Here is a 6,358-nt window from a genome sequence, read left to right as displayed (position 1 = left end):
CACACGTTTGAATGTAACGAGAGCGAACAACAGTTTTTCATAAAAAAATCAAGGTGGCACTTAAGACAACTGACGTGCTTTAATGCGAAAAATTTGTGCTTGCATTATGGCGCCATCTCCAGGGCGAGCGTCGCACATTGCGAGCGGTTTTTCTGTGAGTGCCTCATGATGGCGCTACGACACGCCAAGCAATAGGGTGCCTCGATGCCAGCGCCGCCCAGCCCTGGGTGGAGACAACTTAAGCGACGCCGCCATATTGAATCACAACTGGCCTCTCCCATGTACCGCGAAATGCTCGACTGGTAGCCCAGTGTAGCTCTCGCTGCAAAAGGCCGTTCAAGTTAAAGCACTTTGAAGCGCGCTGAGAGCATTAACGGCGCCGCTACAAACGCTAGCGCCGCCGATCCCGTGTGATTCAATATGGCGGCGCCGCTGAAGTTGTCTCCACCCCGGCGGCGCTGGCATCGAGGTTCCCTACCAAGAAAGAAGTAAATTTCCGGAAACGCACTTTTGTACTCGGCATTATTGCAACATCTGTAATTTATATGCTCATAATTATTCGCGTACGCTTCTAAGACAACTCTGCATTCACTAGACGCGCTTTTATTCAGCTGCAAACGTCGAACCGTCATGGCGCACTGGAGTTGTCTCCGTCTCGCACGCCGCAGTCCCGGGTTCAATATGATTGTGGATAGAGGATTGGCTTGTTGGATTATGGATTGGCTTGCTGGACAGCAACGGATTGGATTGTGGAGTGTCTATGGATTTGTGAAAACGTGACACATTCTGTCCACGCCACTCATGAGCCAAGAAATGTTTTCGCCATAAACACGCTGATCACAGCAGTGCGAAGAATGCAAGCTTCACGTGAACACGGGTTGTCTGACAGAAGTTAGTCTGAGACTGAAGCGCGAACAAAGGGAAACGACCGGGATGCTAAGCGATGCCAATTCGACGCCTCGGCGGCTGACCAATGCGAGAAGTGGGGAAATTTTCCTCAACACCCCCCCCCCCCCCCCCCACTCCTTCACTTTATCAGGCGGGACTACACTATAGGAGGATCGGAGGGGGAGAGGGGAATGGAGAAAGCGCGCGCACGGTGTGAACGGCTACAGCTGTTGTCGTTCGACCGAGGACTGATTCTCTGGCCGGTCAGAGTCTTGCTGCGCCGGTCGAGGTAAATTATGGTGGAGTTGCATTGCGCGCCGCTGGCGCCCAGAACAAGGAGAGCAATTTTTTCACACGCAACTGGACGAAGAACTGGAAGACATCGAGGTGTAAAAAATGTACCTTTCGTGGAAGAGAGAATCGCATTCAAGGACTTCAGTCGTTTGAGCTGCAGTCATTTTTGCGGTGGTCTTGCGGCATCCATCTATTCTTTCGATCGATTATGTTAGGGCAAAAATTTATTGACCCGTGTTGAAAGTGTATTCATTTTGCATGACACTTGCGTGGTGTGAACTGCTTGGTTTACGACCGAACGGCGCGCAATCATTCGGCGAGAGTACCCTGGAACACTACCCTAGAATTTACCGAACAGAAAAATCAGATTAGCGATGCAAATCTTAGGAGGAGGAGGGCCAGAAGAGACAGGAAAAATAATTAGAGCCTGACCGTAACATTACCGCCAAAGCTTGGCCATTCAGTAGTACCTCTTCGCACCAGCCTTCATCTCAGAGTCATTTACGGAGCCTGGCCATCAAAAGCTCTTATGGATATCGTTGCGTGTTTATGTGTGCACTTTTGCGAGCGTGTGCGTATGCGCGCTATGGGGGGGTGGGGGGGGGGGGGCAAATGTTCCACGGAATACCATGTGATTCATTGTCGACGGGGCTCTGCCCCCACAACAGGCGTCAAAACTTGGTTTCAAATTCTCGGCATCAAAGCCTGGCTTACGGAGCTGCAGATTTAGAGCAAGCGCAGCAGGTCCGCTATTTCTCATGCCAACACTTCGTGCTGCTGTAATGTGGCATCCGTAACCGAACGCACAGAAAAGCAGCGTCTCATGAATCAAGCGGCTGAGAAAAGTCGAATGTGAACGTTTATGCATGTGCATTTCGGTGAAAACCAGAAAGATACTTGCCTGGTGCAGTGCACAGGTGCCACACCCAGGGATTTACACCGTTTAGGAAAACTGGCGTTTGTGTGCGTGTGTGTGTGCGTGTGCGTGCGTGCGTGCGCGTGCGCACTGGCCTCTCCACACGTCAGACTTTGAAGGGGCATTTTATCTTGAGAACGATCTAGGGTTGCTCAGGCTGCGAGCTTGACCTCTCTACGCACATAGCTTCACAGCAGCACAGACTGCGACTTCAGCGTGCTTATCAGTGTGGCTTTCCAATCTTATTAGGAGGAAGGCGTTGGCGCCAACAATAAGCTCACCATTAAAAGTCACTCTGATTTCTCTCTCGAACACAAAATTCGAAGCACAGCACCAAGCGACAGTGGCGCTGTGGTCCCGGATAAGAAGGCCATCTTTGTTTATGCTGTGCAGCGCAGCCAGACACGTAAATTTTTCGGAATCGCGAATATATGCTTTGATCCTGGTCTTTGCAAAGAGGCCCACAAAACAGAGCAAAAGACAGGTCAAGGAAGACGACACCACGATGCTCCGTCCTGTCCACTTCATTCTCATCTCATTCGTGCTCTTTCGTGCTCATTTTCGAAAATGAACCAATCAGCCTAGGGAACTGAGATTTTTAAGCTAATTTTGTAGCTTAAATTTGTAGCTGGTTGTGCATCCTTACAGCAACATCAGAAAGATGAGAATCGCGATGCAGCAGCATCTCTGCAATGCAACAGCTAAAACATTTAGTGCAATGTAACACTTTCGTATTTCATGTAAGTTTTCTCTTTCAAATTCTCCAATGCTAATGGGCCGCTAATGTCCTCCCAGTGAGGCTCCGGTCATCGCCAGACAATGAGGGTCAAGAGCAAAGACCCTCGGTGGTGCTGCAAGGGGGCAGAAGGAACACAGCTGCGAAACAAGAGGTCATCTTCGGCGGCAGTGGCGGCGAGAGAGAGGGAGGGAGGAAGAGAGGATGAGAGAGAGGGAAAGTCTCAGCCAGTGCGAAAATGTCAGCGCCAGCCTGCAGACAAAATATTGGCGTCCACCCTTGGATGCCTTGGCCGCGAGGATAATATTTACTCATCGCCGTCATCGCTGGCAGCTCGCAGTGCAAGCTGCGTCGGGGCCCTCTGTGCGAACACGTCATACGCACGCACACGCACTCATGCAGTCGGCGAGGCGGCACGTGTCAAGCGGACCGGCATTCTCGGCGTGCCTTCCGCCTCGACACCGCACACCTGTCTCAGATAGCGGCGATTGCTCACGGGGCGCCGGGGTGTTCGTCGCTGTCGCGTCCCTGGGAAGGCGACAGATTGTCCTAACGACTACGGGAATGGCGAGAGTGCCACACGAAAGGAAGCGCTTACTGAGCGGGGAATGAACGAAGACATAAAAAGGAAAAAGGAACATACGGAATTCAGTAGGGACTGCCTGAAAGCTTTCCTCTTTCAACTTGTGCGTAACCATGAGAGGCGAGTGAGTGAAAGCAGTGAAAAATAACAACGAAAAACGCACGGAATGCCGTAAAAAGAGCTAGAAATTTTTCCTACTTCAGCTTTCACGTAAATACGAGTCGTTCTTTTAGGCGATGGTGATGTTGAGTGTGACGTCATACCCTTTGCAACGAGAGACCGACTGGTGCTACCAGAGCCAAGCAAAGCAGTAGCGAATGAAGGAAAAAAAAACTTTTGCAGAGTACTGGGATAGGCAATTAGATCACTGTGCTCGCCCCCAAACTTTTGCCAGAGCACCACCCCATCTCCAACCGCCTAGTCGTCTATTCCACTGTCTCCCAGTAAGGCTGTCCGTTAATCGTGTTTCAACCAAGCGCTTTGGCCAGCCTGTGCGGGAGTAGTGCCTAAGGTGGGCGGTGAAAGTTGCCCTAATAGCTGCGGTTGCCGTGGTCCTGTTATGAGTCTACACAGTCGTGTAGGCGTGATAGCATGGTGGAGCGGATTAAATCTGTATGCGCAACAAGGCTACATGATAGATGGTTTCTTCAGCGGCGTTGCACTGATGACAAGGTACATTGAGGCAGCCTGGTGTTTGTTTCGATTGGAGCACTCGTGTGGAAAGTACAAAGCTGAGGGCCTCGCACAGGAAGTTGTGCGCTGAGGCGTGTAGAGAAGAAACACGAATTGGACACTTGACACAAGCAACAAAGATGATTCAAATATTTTGCTTGATTTGTTTACATAAGGGCTCAGTTTTAGGCACCGAATACTTCCTATGGCTCAGTGTTACAGAGTGGAATCAATTAAATTCCCACGAGCAGAATCCTTCATAGCTTTCCTATCTCAAGTGCACAGTTTTGTTCCTCCTGTTTACATGTAAGTTGATATGATTTCTTTCACTAAATTGAAAAATGACCCCATTAGCCGGGCTGAGCAGCTCGGCATTTTTCATGACTGAGAAAAGGCCAAGAGGTTGTGTGTTTGTGTTGCCAAAAAACTTACCATGCGGCCTGTTGCATCAGCAATCAAAAAGAAACGTTAACAGTGCGCACATTATGCAATCCTTTTAATACAGTTTTATTCTACTTTATTAAAAAGCAATGCACAGTATCCGATGCTAGGGAGTCCATGGCTTCTGTCATGTGTACGGCCAGCTTTTGATAAAATTTGCACATAAGGTTTTCTGCAACTTGTGTCCTTTTTGTTTCTCCAGCTTCCAAATATAGTAGGAATAGCAACCGAGACTTATACTATATTCTACATCTCTTTAAGTAACCGTGTAATTTAGTGAAAAAAATTCAGTTTTGTCGACGATTTCTTCCGTTTCTGTTGTACCTTTACGGACTTCTCATCAGAGCCTTAAGAGCAAGCGAATAAGTTCGCTAGCACAAACCGGACGAAAATTGCAAACAGCAATCTTCTCAATGGCGCTCCAAATGAGACCATAGAAAATTTAAAATAAATTTTCTACTGCTTTCGGGCGCCAAGAAGGCCATTCGTACGCGCTCCAGTTAGAGCTACTGGCGCCTACAGCACTCAAGCGACAGCGTTTTCAAAGCTGGATGGGAACTGCATTCCCTAAGCTGCTTGCGCGTATGAGAAACTTTGTGGCTACCCCTCTCAGCTGTTCCTTACACTCAGGAGAGCGAGCTACTCGTAAGAAAGTCGCCGGCCTGTCCCGAGTTATTTTCACATGAAAACAGGTTCGTATGCCTGCATGCAGCTCCTTGTTGAATCCCAGTTTTCAGAACTTATGATTTGGGTAGGCTCCAGGGTTTCTGGACCCTGACCTCCAGCTTCGACTGCCAGCATGCCTACCACGACGTGACGAAACTTTGATGCGTCGCTGTGACTTGGCGTTGCGTTTACTAACGAACACTCCTTTCTCATCGGTGTGACTGACAGTCCTGCCTGCGTTAGCTGTAGGTCTGAGGAGGCAACTGAAAAGTTTTGAGTTTTTGCTGCATACAGTACAGAGAGATGGTCGCTGTGCTGTAAACTGGACCGTCTCGATCTCAGTCCGCTGACGGAGAAAAAGATCCACGGATGGTGGCTGCAGTGATCGTCGGCTATTAAGGCATGTCAGGCGATTCTTCGTATATTGGCGGTGTCGTGCTTGCGGCAAAGGTCGTAGCTCTGCCGTACGCAGAGTGCTTGCTTCCTTACATACCCCTGACTCGACTCCCTTTTGTTCTAATTTATATTCCCTCCCATTTTGCCGAAGCGCAAGGTAGCACACCGGTGCCTTCTTCTGGTTAACTTCCTCACCTTCTATTCTCTGCCTCCTCTCCCAGTAGACTGCACAATGCTTCACAGTTTTACTAGGACACTATAGGTCCCCAGAGGGGCGTAAAAAAACTTTTTGCGGCAAGAGCCGTTACTGAAGCTTCACCATCAGTGGTCGTGTACCTGAAGCGATTTGTATTTGCAGTTGTAGATATCCTCAGGCCAAGGCAAGCTAATCCAGTTAAGAAAAAATGATAATAAGAGAAAAAAGATTGTTTTAGTTCGAATTTATGGAGTTTAAAGTCCCAAAGCGAGTCAGGCTATGAGGGACGCCGTAGTAGAAGGCTCCAGGTAATTTCGCCCACCTGAACGTCTTCGACGTCAGCTGACATCGCACAGTACACGGGTCTCTAGCATTTCGCCTTCATAGAAATGATGAAGATGATGATGATGAAATGTGACTGCCGCGGCCGGGTCCGAACAAGTCTCTTCGGGTCAGCAGCCGAACGCCAAAACCATTGACAAGAGGAAGAAGAAAAAAAGAAAAAAAAAACAGGAAGATGAGCATGAAGATGAATCGAAGAGACAAGCCAAGCCAAGCGAAGAGAGTGAA

The sequence above is a fragment of the Amblyomma americanum genome, chromosome 5 (assembly GCF_052857255.1).
Source record: "Amblyomma americanum isolate KBUSLIRL-KWMA chromosome 5, ASM5285725v1, whole genome shotgun sequence".
Lineage (NCBI taxonomy): Eukaryota > Metazoa > Arthropoda > Arachnida > Ixodida > Ixodidae > Amblyomma > Amblyomma americanum.
The sequence above is the reverse complement of the archived record's forward strand: the minus strand, read 5'-3'. Positions refer to the sequence as shown.